This window comes from Mobula hypostoma, chromosome 12 (assembly GCF_963921235.1).
Source record: "Mobula hypostoma chromosome 12, sMobHyp1.1, whole genome shotgun sequence".
Lineage (NCBI taxonomy): Eukaryota > Metazoa > Chordata > Chondrichthyes > Myliobatiformes > Myliobatidae > Mobula > Mobula hypostoma.
In genome coordinates, this window is record NC_086108.1 from 74,244,480 (window position 1) to 74,261,743 (window position 17,264).

Consider the following 17,264-nt stretch of genomic DNA (forward strand, 5'->3'; position numbering starts at 1 on the left):
ATGGAAAGTTTGTTAAGATATCATTGCCATGTAATGTATGTAAGTGTGTACTTAACTTTCTGAAAAGCATTAGACTTTTTGATTTTTTTTGGTGGGGGTGGATTTAGTGGACATACTTCCTGTCTCTGTTCCACACTCCAACTCAGTAGATGGCGGTAATGCACCTTATGTTGGTCTGCCAACCGCTAATAAACTTTCCAAGAAGAAGAAAAGTCATACGGCTGGGAAAACTGGCAACTGGATGCACCGTGCGTCGGGACCACCGACGTTCCCTGTACAGTTCAGTTGCCTGTGACGCCAGAGAAGCGAAGAAGCACGTGACCCCGCCGCACACGCTTCCTTCCGTGTTTTGGTGGAATCCCCGGTCGCGCGCGTGCACGCGGAGCGAGTGAGGGAAGACGGGAGCGAGCGAGCAGGCGGGCGGAGCGTCGAGCGCGAGCAGCCAGGGAGAGAAAAAAACTGCGGCGCAGAGCTGTGGGCAGCAACAAGAGCGGCAGTGGAGTCGTTGATATAAACAAAAATCAAACCCCTCGGAGATATCCCTGATTAGGGACGCAGGTAGACAGAGGGAGAGAAGACAAAAGCTCCAGGCCCTGAAGTGAGGGAACGACGCTAACCAATTGCCGTCTTCTCCTTCCCCGTGTAGGTAGGCAGCTAATGTTATTACCCTGCAAGCCTGCTTTGTCGCCATTTTGGCCCAGTGTTTGTTGTTATTATCATCGTGGGTTTCACCAGCCGCGTTACGCCGTCCTTCCCATCTATTGTCGTTGCATTTTATAATCAAACGTACACTGCTGATTCTTTTTTACCCCCCGTTGCGCCGAGCAACCCGTGCCCAATGGAAGGTTATTCCAGTGTCAGTTTATTCGTGTTTTGTTTCATTTGTTTTGTGGCCTAAACTTGCACCTTGTGTTTGTTAGTCCACAGTTCCTATTTGTGTACCGCAAAGTGGATTGTTGGAAATATACTTCAGAGCAATGTTTTTTTTTTGACGTGGAATGTGGTTGCAGCTTATCTGTTAGGACTGGATCAGTAAAGATGGAACCTTTGTTTTGAGTGTCTTCCACTTACAGGCATTAAACAACGCAAATAATGTTTGAACGAGCCTGTCCCGTGTGTGGGCTTAGCTGTCCACGGCTGCCATTTCTGACAATGTGGGATATTATCTCTTCACGGCTACACTCCACTCGTGTGAAGGATCCTAAACCATCTGTAATTTAATGTTGTATGTTTATATATCGTGTTCTTTACTGGCATTACAGACGTTATCATTTACTTTAGATCAGTTTCTAATAATGTTTACGATAACTCTTAAGTTCTTCCTGGAGGTTTTAGTTTACTTTCTTTATTACCCTCTTCAGTGTCATGGATATGTTAACTTCAGTAGAGCCCAAACTGAAATTATTTTCCTCGTGTTTGCGTTATTTTGTATTTTGTAATTTTTACCAATGTGAATGACAGTTTAGACACGAAGTTCATAAGCAGTTTTACACTTGAAATATTAGTCTAATAGTCCTTGACGTGTTAACATGAACAATTATGAATTTGCACATTCAAGTAGATGTGCTTTATCACTCCAGCATCATTTCATAAATTTAGCAAGAAAATTCAAATATTTTCAGTTTATAGGCAATACGTTATACTTCCTCAAAGACATTCTGGGTTGTATAGAGAGACAGGAGTCTGGAATTTGAACCAACAGACAATATGCTGGAGAAACTTAGTTCTTAAATCTGCTGAGATGTATTCTAACATCCCTTGATATTTAATGACCAAAACATTTATGGGGTTTGCCTTTTCTCCTTTAGCCCCTTTACCCAGCAGTGAAGAGTTTCAGTTCACTTAGTACACAACACTATTTCCAGCAGTTCTGTTTTGTATTCAATGCCTTCTATGCTCGCTTTGATTGTCAAAACATGGAGGAACCATCACAAACTGGTGATTTCAGTGTCTGAGGCCAACGTGCGAGCATTCTACAAGAGGGTGAAGCATCTGGCCCATATAGGGTACCTGGTCGAGTACTGAGGACCTGTGCAGATCAACTGGCTGTAGTGTTCACTGAGATCTTTAACCTCTCGCCTTGGCAGTCTGAGGTACCCACCTGTTTTAAGCAGGCTTCAATTACGCCAGTGCTTAAGAAGAACATGGTGACCTGCCTCAATGTCAAGCATCCAGTAGCACATATCCACAGTGATGAAGTGTTCTGAGAGGTTGCTGATGAAACATCAACTCCTGCCTGAGAAGCGACTTGGATCCGCTCCAACTAGACTACCAGCACAACAGAACCACAGCAGATGGCTTTTCACTCAACCTTGGCACATTTGGACAGCAAAGATGCATACATCAGGATGCTGTTTATCGACTACAGCTCCACATTCAATACAGCTCCTCCATCCCCTCAAAACTAATCAGTAAGTTTCAAGACCTTGGCTTCAGTACCTCCGTGTGCAGTTGGATCCTCGATTTTCTCACCTGCAGACCCCATTTGTGTTTGGATTGGAAAGAACATCTCTTGCACTATTTCCATCAGCACGGTTGCATCACATGGCTGTATGCTTAGCCCCCTCCTCTACTTGCTTTGCACTTATGACTGTGTGACTAAGCACAGCTCCAGTACCATATTTAAGTTTGCTGACAACACCATTGTCATTGGCTGAATCAAAGGTGGTGACGAATCAGCATATAGGAGGGAGATTGAAAATCTGGCTGATTGGTGCCACAACAACAACCTCTCACTTAAATGTGAGCAAGACCAAGGAGCTGATTATTGAATTAAGGAGGAGGAAACCGGAGATCTATAAATCATTTCTCATTGGAAGATCAGAAATGGAGAGGGTCAGCAATTTTAAACTCCTTCGTGTTATCATTTCGGAAGACTTGTCCTGGGCCCAGCATGAAGGTGCAATTACGAAGAAAGAATGATAGAGCCTCTACTTCCTTAGGAGTTTACAAAGATTCGACATGATACCTAAAACCTTAACAAATTTCTATAAATGTGTCGTGGGGAGTATATTGACTGGCTACATCACAGTATGGAAACACCAAAGTCCTTGAATAGGAAATTCTCTAAAAAAGTAGTGGATAAGGCCCAGTGCATCATGGGTAAATTCACCCCCCCCCCATGAGCATATCTACAGGGATCATTGTCGCAGGAAAACAGCGTCCATCATCGGGGACCTCCACCCAGCTCTTACTCTCTCCTTGCTGCTGCCATCAGGAAGAAGATACAGGAGCCTCAGGACTCACACCATCAGGTTCAGGAACAATTATTATCCCTCAACCAGCAGTCTCTTGAACCAAAGGGGATCACTTCCTTCAAATTCATATTCCCCATCACTGAACTGTTCCCACAACCTATGGACTCACTTTCAAGGACTCTTCTCATGTTCTCAACATTTATTGTTTGTTTATTATTTCTTTGTTGTCTTGCACACAGGTTGTTCACATTGTTGATGTGGTTTTTCATTAATTCTGTTATGGTTATTTGATTTACTGAGTATGACGAAAGAAAATGGATCTCAGGGTTGTATATGGTGACATATGTGCTTTGATAATAAATTTACTTTGAGCTTTACTTTGATTGCAATCATTGTGGGAGAATCGCTTCAGATTGCTTGTTAACTGTGGTTGGGATGTAGCGATATACTAAAGCAGATTGGTAAACATTTTATTTTTGCTTCTGAGGCATAAACATTTGGTTAGACTTCTGATTAATAAAGTAACTGTCAATGGGGGGGTGAAATTGCAAAACTGAATGGCTTAGAGAATTTCAGAAGGTAAAGTTCACAATTTACAAAAACGTTTGTTCAACTCAATGGAGGGAATAATGAAAAAGGACACAGTCAGAAGTGCGGAAGGTTACATGTTTCCTTGGCCAACCAAATCCCGTTAACATATCAAGACTATTTCTCCATTTATTTCCCTCTGTATTTATTGTCCATTGATCATCATCATTAATATATGCCATGTTGTATGATGTGGTAATCATGCGCTTTCATCTGTTATCTCTATCAATGACCATGATTGTTCTTGGTAAATTTTCTACCAAAGTGGTTTACTATTGCCTTCTTCTGGGTAGTGTCTTTACAAGGCAGGTGACCCCAGCCATTATCAATACTTTTCAGAGATTCCCTGCCTGGGGTCAGAAGTCATATAACCAGGACTTGTGAGCTGCTGGTACGACCATCCACCACCTGCTCCCATGGCTTCAAGTGACACTGATCAGGGGACTAAGCTGGTGCTACACTTTGCTGTGGTGTGACCTGCAGGGTAGTGGAGGGAAGAGTGCCTTACACCTCCTTTAGTACAAACATAGAAACGTATCTTCACCCCGCCACCCAAATTGTCCATTAACCACCCCTGATTCTTTGAAAAGGCAGATGTACCAATGGTAAGTTAGCATCACCATGTATCCTAACATCCAGCATATCTAAAAGTATGGGAGGAAACTGGAACACCTGGGCAAAATCCATGTGGTCATAAGAACAGCTTGCACACTTCATGAGACAGCAGCAGAGGTCAAAATCAAACCCTGGTTGCAGAAAATGAGAAACAGCTACTGTGCCTCCTGAAGTGGCAAAGGTAGCGTAAGATAGATTAGTAAAAGCATTTAGGAAATGAACTAGACAACGGGGTGACCCGTTGGGGCACCCTTTGAGAGAAGGGTAGTGCAGTCTGATCTGACCAGAATGAACATTAAATTTTCCTGAATGCTATTGGTATCACTTTGCTTTGGAAATTGAAGAAGAAAACCTCAGTTTATTAAAGAAGAACGATGTGTAGCAAGATAAATATAGCTCCTCCTCGTTTAACAAAGAGGTTGATCTGGTTGATCTGCCACCCTTGTGCCTGTTTTTGTCATTCTGGAGACGTGCAGTCCTTTCATCTGCCGTCTCTTCATCTCCTGCTGTTTATTCTTTGTCTCTGATCTTGGAGACGTGCATTTCTCTGCTCCTTTGTCTCTTCCTCTCTCCTCCTGTGCCTGTTTTTGTCATTCTGGAGACGTGCAGCCCTTTCATCCCCCATCTTTTCATCTCTGCTGTTTGTTGTTTGTCTCTGATCCTGGAGACGTGCACTTCTCAGCTCCTTTGTCTCTTCCTCTCTCCTTCTATGCCAATTGTTGTCATTTTGGAGACATGCATGCCTTTCCTCCTCTGTCTCCTCTTCTCTCATCTTTTTTGTCCTGACTCTTTGATCCTGGAGTCGTGTGGCCCTGGCCTCATCGGATTCTTGTTCTTTCCCTCTCCTTGCTGCTTCCCGACGACGTTTGGCACTATCTCTTGACTATAATGTCCCCCTTCTCTTTCCACACGGCATAATTAGGCTGACCATTTTTTTTTACTCTAATGCTGGATAGAAGAAACGAAGCAGTAACACCAAAGCCTCCAGGAAGATGATTATTCTTGATGATGTGGTTGGCACTCTTCTAAATGGACGTGATATAGTCACCGCTGTCCTTTGACTGCAGCAAAGGGTTTGATGGGTGTCTCGAAGTACATCATGACAATAAGATTTAATTATCTCTTATTGATGGGTCTGAATTTGATCTGTCCCAATCCTGCACATGCTGATGGTGATTAGCAGAAAGTGACCCCTCGAAATAGAGCTGCCCTGCCCTTTTGCTGCGGGTGATGTGGGTGGTGTCGCTGCTGAGGCTGGCCGTACGCATGTGTTGTGGTGTTGCATCACAATTTCTATCATGGTTTAAGTCAGGGATTCCCAACCTGGGGTGTATGGACCCCTCAATTAATGGTAGGGGTCCATGGCATAAAAAGGTTGGAAACCTTTGGATTAAGTCTTGAAAAGTTGGCCTTATTTAGATTAGCGCTTGGTGTTCTAATTCAGAATATTTTGAGGGGGGACTTTTGAAGGCAGTCTTAACAGATATCACTATTCTCCACCTTAACCAACTGCTGATCATACACAGGTGTGGAGAATTTCAGATTTGAAATATTTGAGTCAAGAAATTTCTCTTCATAGTGTAAGCAGCAGTCTGAAATCCTACACACATCAGATCAGGAAGAGCTATCTTCCTACAATCATCAGATTTTTGAGCTGACTTTCACAACTCTTACCTTAGCTCAGTACACAATGGATTACCTCTTGCATTACCATGGACTTTTCTTGGATTGTGTCTATTTTATATTGTGTAATTGTTTGTCCCAATATGTCTGTGATGCTGCTGCAAGCAAGTTTTTCATTTTACCTGTATCTCACTGTAATTGCGCAAATGGCAATAAACTTGACTTGACTCCATTGCCCTTTGACTTTGTCCCTGATTCAAGGCCCCAGAGCTTTTAAACCTACCCTTTTCAAAATCTTGCATATATCAATCAAATGATGGAAGGAAAGGGAGTTTCAAATACAAGAGCCTCTCATTTTCTAAATTTCATGATCTAATAGATTGTTGAAAGTTTCCAATGCAAGTAAAACCTTTCTTGAACATGGAACCAAAATTTCACAACACATACCGATGATAATAACCTGATTCTATTTCTGAATTGCATTCCAGAAGTAGTCTCACCGTAGTGTTGTATGTTGTACCAAGATTGCAGTAAAAGATAGCATGCAACTTGCTTTACTAATTATTTGCTATTCTTGCATAACAACTTTCTGAATCTTTTGAACTAGCATACTGAGTTCATTCTGTTTGACAATATTTATTGATTTTATTTCATTTTTAAAACATGTTCCATCTTTCTATTCCTCTCTGAATAATTTCATTTTCCCACATACCTGAACTGTAACGTTATAGCCAGCTTAGTTCATATTCCCAATAAGTTTTGCAAGCTCTTCCCCATAGCTAATTTTTCCCACTTATAATTTTGAATTATAGGTAAAAGTTCCATTGTAATTGTCCTTTTGACCAAAGTTAATGTATATAATAAATATCTTGTGGCCTCTGGTAATCCTTTATACACCCCAATTATAAAAATCTACCCATTAAAATAATCTACCCCACCTCTCCCCATTTTACTTTTTCAAATTGGGCAGTGTGAGTAAGGAGGCCTTTGCTGAGATTACAGTACTGAGATTCTTTCCCTATGTGCCTTAATCACTAGAATTTTTATTTCTAGGGGTGGTTGTCACAGAGTGATAGAACACTGCAGCACAGAAATGGGCCCTTTGGTCCATCTACTCCATGTTGAGCTATTAATTTCTCCAGTCCAGTTGACCTGCTCCCAGACCATAACCCTCCCTATCCCTCCTGTCCATATATCTCTTCAAATTTCTCCTAAATGTTGAAATCGAACCTACATCCACCACTTGAGCTGGCAGCTTGTTCCACTTTCACCACACTCCAAAGTGAAGGGTTCCCCCTAAACATTTCACCTTTCACCCTTATCCCATGACTTCTGGTTGTAGTCTCGTCCAACCTCAGTAGAAAAAGCCTGCATGCATTTACCCAATCTATACCTTCATAATTTTGTATACTTCTATTCAAACTTCCCCCAGTCTTCTGCATTTCCCCTTTTGCTCTTAATATATTTGTATAATTCCTTAGGATTGTCCTTCACCTTGACTGCTGGAGCGACTTCATGCCACCTTTTAGCCCTCTTGATTTCCTCCTCAAGTGTTCTCTTGCATTTCTTAAACTCAAGTACCCCATTTGTTCCTTTCTGCCGATACCTGCGATGCACTTCCTTTTTCTTAACCACGGTGTTAATATCTCTCAAAAAACCAAGGTTCCGTAAATCTATTAACCTTGCTTTTTATTCTGTCAGTAACATGCAAACACTGTACTCTCAAAATTTCACTTTTGAAGACCTTCCACTTACCAAGCACACCTCTGCCTGGAAACAACCTGTCTCAATCCAAAATTGATAAATCATTTCTGATACCTTCAAAATTGCCTTTTCTCCAATTTAGAATCTCAACCCGAGCACCAGAGCTATCCTTCACCATAATTATCTTGAGACTAATGGAATTATGATCACTAGAGGCAAAGGTGTTCCCCTACTACATAAACTTCTGTCACCTGCCCTGTCTTATTCCCTAATGGGAGATCTACTCTCTAGTTGGGACCTGTTATGTACTTATTAAGGAAACTTTTCTGAACACATTTAACAAACTATTCCATCCAGCCTTTTTGTAGTATGGGTGTCCTAGGAATATGCCGAAAGTCAAGATTATCTACGATCACAATCTTATGTTTGTTGCAAGTCTGTGATCTCGCCACAAATTTGCTTCTCTAAATCCCGCAGGCTGTTGGGTGGTCTATAATATAATCCCATTAACGTGGTTGTGTCTTTCTTACTCCTCAGTTCCACCCATGCAGATTCAGTAGACGAGCTTTCCTGTCTGTCCTGTCTGAGCGCTGCTGTGACATTTTTCCTGACTAGTAATGCCACCCCTCCGCCTTTAATCCCTCCTGCTCTTTCAATTCTAAAACAATACAGCCGCAGAATATTGACTTGCCAGTCCTGCCCCTACTGCAACCAAGTCTCACCAATAGCTACAGTGTCATAATGCCACATGCTAATCAATGCATTAAGCTCATCTGCCTTTCCTACAATACTCCTTACATTGGAAAAATACACAACTCAAACCATTAGTCCTACCACGCTCAACCTTTCGTTTCCTGACTTTGTATGTAGGCTTAACAAAACCTTTCCCCATAACCATTCCATTATCTGCTCTGGTGCTCTATTTCCACTCACTTGTGATCGACAGCTCTCTCATCGTTTCCACGTGAAACATGACTGATACATTTCTGAGGGCCTGAAGAATCAATGTTATGATAGTAGCTTGCTGGTTAGATCCTCTTATAGTATTTGAGTGAACATTTGTGTATATTTGGTCTGATTTGTATCTTGCAAGCATTCCTGCATATTCTTTAATCTCTAATAATGTGCACTCTCCCCTGCACTTATTAAACCTGCCATATAATTTATCTGGATGTTAATGTCTGATTTCAAACCTCCGCTGCCTTGCGGCCATACCCACTTATGGGAAAGGCTTCGGGAGTAAATCCTGAGGACAAATCCGGAGCTGGAGTCCCTAAGGCAGTCCGACGTTGCTTTCAACCTCGCTCTGGCAACTCCTGTGACGTCACTGGTGCCAAGCTGTATTTGCCCTTGCCCTTCCCTTGGACAACATCGGTGGCGTGGAGAGGGGAGACTTGCTGCTTGGGCAACTGCTGGTCTTCCATACCACCTTGCCCAGGCCTGCGCCCTAGAGAGACTGAAGCAAGACTTTCCAGGCGCAGAACCATGGTCTCGCGAGACTAACGGATGCCATCCAATGTAAACTTATAATACAATGAGTAAGTTTTTGATGAGCTGTGGCACTTTTCTTGAAATATCTCTGAAAAATCTGTTCACGATTTTAATTGCTCTTTGTGAAACCTCCTTGTGCACAAATTGGCTCTTTTGTTTGTCTGTAAAAGTGACCATTTATTAAAAATAATTAACTGTGAATGACATTTTGTGAAGACATACAATGCTGTTATGTTTCCTTGTCTTCCATCCTTTGAATGTCAAGACACATTTTCTTTTCATCAATAGATGCAGGTGCAATATTTGTTTTATCATGTACCTGGGAGTCCTCTTCAATTTTGAAGTGTGTTTTATCAGGCAGTCGAAGTTAGGACGTATTTAATAGAAACAATTACGTCGTATCTCTTGATTGTCATAGATTCCATTGCTATAAAATAACGTAATGCTTAGTTTCCATCACCAGTAATTAATTTGAAATGTGTTTTCTGTATTTTATTTGGTGGGATTTGGTTAGGTTCAAGTCTCCAACCATAATTTTGTTCCTGAAATATACGTCCAATTCTATCAGTGCTAACAAGGAAATAAGAATACATGTTTTGCAAAGCTTTCAACCTGAACAAAATGTGAGAAGATTCAAACTCAAAAGCTTGACTCTTGTGGGATCACATTAAGTTGCTTCTGAGATTTTTTGTATTAAACTATCAATAGGTACAATTAATGTCATAGAAATGTATACAATATACATCCTGAAGTTCTTTTTCTTCGCAAACATCCATGAACACAGAGGAGTGCCCCAAAGAATGAATGACGATTAAATGTTGGAACCCCAAAGTGCCCCCCCCCAACACCCTCACGCACATATGACTTTCCTGCAGTAAAATTATAGATGAATGGTAAGTAGCAGCTGCATCATGCCTTGATTCTGTAATATTGGCTTTTAAAATTGTAGAACAAATCTGCTTTAATTTGTGACAACTTGAAGATACCAACAACATTGGATTTCTGACCATATCCTTAAGAAATGGTTTGTCCCTTAATGTTGTAATAACAAGGGTTTCATTTTGTCAAATGAAATTTTTGAAAAAGCTGCAGATGCTACACATCTGAGAAGCAAGTAGAAAATGTTGGGAACACTCAGCAAGTCGGGCAGCATTCACTGAAAGAATAATTTTTGTGTACAAGATCTTTGTTCGCCTAATTTTGCCAGACTTGCTGATTGTTTTCAGTATTTTCTTTTTGTTTCTCTTTGTCATATGAGGAAAGTTTTGATTTTCTTTTAAACTCTACTTGTTTCAGTGTTTTTTTTCCTGAAATACTTAATGAGCAACTAACTGGTTTATTTAACTACAGCAGTGATCTCATGTGACATTAGGAAAGGGGCTTACCTAGAGATTTCATTTCAGTGCCAGTTTCTTTTCGTAAACTAAAGCAGTTGTGCATTTTGGGTAATCTGTCAGTTCCTCTACATGTCTGTCTGTCTCTCTCTCTCTCTCACTCTCACTCTCACTCTCACTCTCACTCTCACTCTCACTCTCACTCTCACTCTCACTCTCACTCTCACTCTCTCTCTCTCTTTCTCTCTTCATTTGCCTTGCACGTTACACGGTTGGGAATCATGGCTCTCCACATCGAACAATCCCTCGCAGTGTCAATGATACCTTGCACACTTAGATCTGTTAATTCTTTCACAGTGTCCATATATTTTCTTCTTTGCCTTCCTCTACCGCGTTTCCCAAGCATACGGCCTTGTAATGTAAGGCATTCTATTTCTCCCTTTCTGATGACATGGCCCAGGAATTTTAAGTTTCCTCTCATTTAATGTTCTCGTTAAAGATCTTTTTATATGGGCACGTTGGAGTACTCTACATGTAAATTCATAAATTTCAGAAATGCATTGCTTTTTTTCATAATTTTTCAATGTTGATCTTTTCCATTATTTCACTGAGCTTCATTGTGTGAAAGCTGGCCATTCATTTTGAATGTAATTGGGGAGTGATACTGCTTTCCTTAGCGAGTTGAAAGGACACAAAATTCAGTCTGAGCTTCAATGCCTTTTTGAATCTCAACTCTGAAAAACTGAAGTTGGAACGTTTTCAATTTACAGGCAATCCATTGCTGTTAGGAGGGGATTGTGTTCCTAGAAAATGATGTGTATAAAGATTTTTAGTGAGGCAAAGCCATGTCTTCTTGCATGCATCAAGGAAAGGTGCGTCGCATCTGGAGTTTCTCCGGTTAGCGGATGATTTCCCTCCATGCCTCTCTGATGTGGTGGGGAACCGCGTACGAGGCAAGTTATAGCAGTGGTTTGCCATTGCCTTCCGTGGGTGAGTTTCCAAAGAAGTCACCAGCTCGTAACCCAGCACGGATGGAAAGCATGCAGGGGAGCCGGCTGGATTCGAACTCGGGACCTTTCGTCTCGAAGTCCGGCACTGACGCCACTATGCCACTACGCCACCGCTGAGTCGTATGCATCAAGAAACACGAAAAAACACATTGTTTTTTTTCCCCAGATGACAGTGCATTTTATGCTCCCCCTCCGCCCATTTTTTCTATGTGAGCGTGCATTTTATACTCTTATTTTTAGGTAGTGATTTGTGAGTTCAAATTTCTGTAAGTAAGAGGTTCATCAGTATTCAATCACTCCTGTTATTGGCATAAGGTCTTATCCTTTTGGTTGTTTTATTCTAGCTTATCTCTGCTTGCTTTCAATGGAGTTGAGTTTCTTATGATTATTGTTCTCTGACTGCATGAAGTTAAAATAATTGTTACTATTTAGTTACATTTTTGAATAAATTTAGTTCTATTGTATTGAAGCATTGAAAGAGGACCTTTTGCACATTAAGTCTGAGTTGACTCTCAGTGCAATGGCATTGATCCAGTTTCTCCCTTTTATTTCTCTGTAACCTCTCTTAGTTTCACAGTGACAATATCTTGTCTCTCCTTTTCCCCCTGCAACCCCTTCTCCACCTTTTATCCTGCCACAAACAATTGTCCTTGGGAGCAATCCAGAGCCTATGGGAGAATCTGCAAACTCCACAAAGTAAAGGTCTAGATTTGACTCTGGTAGCTATAGAGTAAAAAGCCACGGTGCTTTATGGTGTGTTATTGTGTCATCCATAGTATTTTTAGTGTGACTTGGGTCACTCATTTCTGAATATCTATTCACTTGTTAATAGTTGATGGCCTGTTGACCGATTGCTGGTACTGCTCCTTGGGGAAAATAATTGATCAATATTTTTCCAAGTAGTTCACTCATTTTGTAAACAACCTGGTCAGGAGACTTAGTTCATTTTGTAAAACATTTCAGAAAGATTAGAAGAATGGACAAAACAACAGTAAATTCTATTTGATGGGTAAATTAAAGTCTTGTGAGCAATGTGCCCTCTATTTTTTAGTAGAGAGTGTGTACAAAAATCAGAATCAGAATCCTTTATTATCGCCAAGTATGTGAACACATACAGGGAACTTGATGCCGGTTTTCCTGAGCTCTCGCTGTACAGAATCAAAAAGCAAACAAAACAATAGTGCAAATAATCGTGAACTATATACAATGAGGTATACCTGTGTATGTACAGGTGGACTTGGTTTATAATAGACTAAAATTCAAGTGTTCATAAGACTGATGGCATACGAAAGGAAATTGTCCTTGTACCTATTTGTCCTGGTATACAGTGATCTAAAGTGCCTACCAGAAGGAAGGAGTTGGAACAGGTGATGTCCAGGGTGTGATGGGTCTACAATGATGCTGCTTGCTCGTTTCCTGACTCTAGATGCGTGTAAGTCCTGGATCGAGGGCAGCTTCACACCAATAATCCTTTCTGCAGCCCTGATGGTACTTTGGAGTCTATTCTTGTCTTGTTTGGTAGCTGATCCAAACCAGACGGTGATGGACGAACAGAGAACAGACTGAATTATTCCTGAATAGAATTGAATCAGCAGCTCCTGAGGCAGGTTGTACTTCCTGAGTTGACTTAGGAAATACAACCTCTGCTGAGCCTTTTTGATAAGAGTGTCCGCGTTGGGTGTCCACTTCAGGTCCTGAGAGATTGTGACACCCAGAAACCTGAAGGTCTCCACAGCAGACACAATACTGTTGAGTGTAGTGAGTGGGGGGAGTATTGGGGGGCTCCTCCTGAAGCCCACTGTCATCTCCACAGTCTTGAGCGTATTTAGCTCCAGATTGTTCTGACCACACCAGAGGGCCAACCATTCCACTGCCCGTCTGTATGCAGACTCATCACCGTCTCGGATAAGGCCAATGACAGTTGTGTTGTCTGCAAACTTCAGGAGTTTAACAGATGGATCCTGTGAGGTGCAGTCATTAGTGTAAAGGGAGAAGAGCAGTTGGAGAGCACACATCCCTGGGGGGGCACCAGTACTGATTGTCTGGGTGCTAGAAATGATGCTCCCCGGCCTCTCTTGCTGCACCCTGTCAGTCAGGAAGCTTGTGATCCACTGACAGATGGCGGGGGAGACAGTGAGCTGTGTGAGTTTGGAGTGGAGGATTTCTGGGATGATGGTGTTGAACGCCGAGCTGAAGTCAATAAACAGGACCCTCGCAGAAGTTCCTGGGTTGTCGAGGTGTTGTAGTATGTAATGCAGTCCCATGTTGACTGCATCATCCACTGACCTATTTGCCCGTTAAGCAAACTGCAGGGGGTCCAGCAGGGGGCCTGTGATGTCCTTCAGGTGAGCCAACACTAGTCTCTCAAAGGATTTCATGACCACACATGTCAAGGCAACAGGCCTGTAGTCATTTAGTCCCTTGATGGTGGGTTTCTTAGGGACTTGAATGATAATGGAGCGCTTGAAGCAATGAGGGACTTCACACAGCTCCAGTGATCTATTGAAGATCCGTGTGTAGATGGGGGCCAGCTGATCAGTGCAGGCCTTCAGGGAGGGCGACACACCATCTCGGCCTGGCGCTTTCCTGGTCTTCAGGGCTTAATTAGGAAGAGGAAAAAAGATTTTGAGAGAAAACTGGCAGAGAACATAAAAATGGACTGTAAAAGCATTTATAGATATGTAAAAAGGAAAAGACTGGTAAAGACAAATGTAGGTCCCCTGCAGACAGAAACAGGTGAATTGATTATGGGGAGCAAGAACATGGCAGACCAATTGAATAATTACTTTGGTTCTGTCTTCACTAAGGAGGACATAAATAATCTTCCAGAAATAGTAAGGGACAGAGGGTCCAGTGAGATGGAGGAACTGAGTGAAATACATGTTAGTAGGGAAGTGGTGTTAGGTAAATTGAAGGGATTGAAGGCAGATAAATCCCCAGGGCCAGATGGTCTGCATCCTAGAGTGCTTAAGGAAGTAGCCCAAGAAATAGTGGATGCATTAGTGATAATTTTTCAAAACTCGTTAGATTCTGGACTAGTTCCTGAGGATTGGAGGGTGGCTAATGTAACCTCACTTTTTAAAAAAGGAGGGAGAGAGAAACTGGGGAATTATAGGCCAGTTAGCCTAACGTCGGTGGTGGGGAAACTGCTGGAGTCAGTTATCAAGGATGTGATAACAGCACATTTGGAAAGCGGTGAAATGATCGGACAAAGTCAGCATGGATTTGTGAAAGGAAAATCATGTCTGACGAATCTCATAGAATTTTTTGAGGATGTAACTAGTAGAGTGGATAGGGGAGAACCAGTGGATGTGGTATATTTGGATTTTCAAAAGGCTTTTGACAAGGTCCCACACAGGAGATTAGTGTGCAAACTTAAAGCACACGGTATTGGGGGTAAGATATTGGTGTGGGTGGAGAATTGGTTAGCAGACAGGAAGCAAAGAGTGGGAATAAACGGGACCTTTTCAGAATGGCAGGCGGTGACTAGTGGGGTACCGCAAGGCTCAGTGCTGGGACCCCAGTTGTTTACAATATATATTAATGACTTGGATGAGGGAATTAAATGCAGCATCTCCAAGTTTGCGGATGACACGAAGCTGGGTGGCAGTGTTAGCAGTGAGGAGGATGCTAAGAGGATGCAGGGTGACTTGGATAGGTTGGGTGAGTGGGCAAACTCATGGCAGATGCAATTTAATGTGGATAAATGTGAAGTTATCCACTTTGGTGGCAAAAATAGGAAAACAGATTAAAGAAAGGGGCTTCCCTTCCTCCACTATCAACTCTGCTCTTAAACACATCTCCCCCATTTCACGTACATCTGCTCTCACTCCATCCTCCCACCACCCCACTAGGAATAGGGTTCCCCTGGTCCTCACCTACCACCCCACCAGCCTCCGGGTCCAACATATTATTCTCCGTAACTTCCGCCACCTCCAACGGGATCCCACCACTAAGCACATCTTTCCCTCCCCCCCTCTCTCTGCATTCCGCAGGGATCGCTCCCTACACAACTCCCTTGTCCATTCGTCCCCCCCATCCCTCCCCACTGATCTCCCTCCTGGCACTTATCCGTGTAAGCGGAACAAGTGCTACACATGCCCTTACACTTCCTCCCTTACCACCATTCAGGGCCCCAAACAGTCCTTCCAGGTGAGGCATCACTTCACCTGTGAGTCGACTGGGGTGATATACTGCGTCCGGTGCTCCCGATGTGGCCTTTTATATATTGGTGAGACCCGACGCAGACTGGGAGACCGCTTTGCTGAACATCTACGCTCTGTCCGCCAGAGAAAGCAGGATCTCCCAGTGGCCACACATTTTAATTCCACATCCCATTCCCATTCTGACATGTCTATCCACGGCCTCCTCTACTGTAAAGATGAAGCCACACTCAGGTTGGAGGAACAACACCTTATATTCCGTCTGGGTAGCCTCCAACCTGATGGCATGAACATTGACTTCTCTAACTTCCGCTAGGCCCCACCTCCCCCTCGTACCCCATCTGTTACTCATTTTTATGCACACATTCTTTCTCTCACTCTCCTTTTTCTCCCTCTGTCCCTCTGAATATACCTCTTGCCCATCCTCTGGGTCACCCCCCCCCCCGTCTTTCTTCCCGGACCTCCTGTCCCATGATCCTCTCGTATCCCCTTTTGCCTATCACCTGTCCAGCTCTCGGCTCTATCCCTCCCCCTCCTGTCTTCTCCTATCATTTTGCATCTCCCCCTCCCCCTCCAGCTTTCAAATCCCTTACTCACTCTTCCTTCAGTTAGTCCTGACGAAGGGTCTCGGCCTGAAACGTCGACTGCGCCTCTTCCTATAGATGCTGCTTGGCCTGCTGCGTTCCTAGCAACTTTGATGTGTGTTGCTTGAATTTCCAGCATCTGCAGAATTCCTGTTGTTTGCGTTTAAAAACAGATTATTATCTGAATGGTGGCCGATTAGGAAAAGGGGAGGTGCAATGAGACCTGGGTGTCATTATACACCAGTCATTGAAAGTGGGCATGCAGGTACAGCAGGCGGTGAAAAAGGCGAACGGTATGCTGGCATTTATAGCGAGAGGATTCGAGTACAGGAGCAGGGAGGTACTACTGCAGTTGTACAAGGCCTTGGTGAGACCACACCTGGAGTATTGTGTGCAGTTTTGGTCCCCTAATCTGAGGAAAGACATCTTTGCCATAGAGGGAGTACAAAGAAGGTTCACCAGATTGATTCCTGGGATGGCAGGTCTTTCATATGAAGAAAGACTGGATGAACTGGGCTTGTACTCGTTGGAATTTAGAAGATTGAGGGGGGATCTGATTGAAACGTATAAGATCCTAAAGGGATTGGACAGGCTAGATGCGGGAAGATTGTTCCCGATGTTGGGGAGTTCCAGAACGAGGGGTCACAGTTTGAGGATAGAGGGGAAGCCTTTTAGGACCGAGATTAGGAAAAACTTCTTCACACAGAGAGTGGTGAATCTGTGGAATTCTCTGCCACAGCAAACTGTTGAGGCCAGTTCATTGGCTATGTTTAAGAGGGAGTTAGATATGGCCCTTGTGGCTACAGGGGTCAGGGGGTATGGAGGGAAGGCTGGGGCGGGGTTCTGAGTTGGATGATCAGCCATGATCATAATAAATGGCGGTGCAGGCTCGAAGGGCCGAATGGCCTACTCCTGCACCTATTTTCTATGTTTCTATGTTTCTGCCTCCGGAACA

The 17,264-nt window shown here is 43.0% G+C and overlaps 1 protein-coding gene across 4 annotated transcripts in view; it reads left to right on the forward strand.

The window, feature by feature from the left end:
• The first annotated feature begins 400 nt into the window (after positions 1-400).
• Positions 401-17,264, forward strand: part of gpbp1l1 (GC-rich promoter binding protein 1-like 1) — a 78,809-nt gene continuing 61,945 nt past the window's right edge. For 2 of the 4 annotated variants that reach the window (XM_063064408.1, XM_063064410.1), the window contains exon 1: positions 403-646. The gene's annotated coding sequence lies outside the window, so the exon portion shown is untranslated. Of the gene's footprint in view, positions 647-17,264 lie in introns of all 4 variants that reach the window. The other 2 variants (XM_063064411.1, XM_063064409.1) reach the window with 2 other exon arrangements.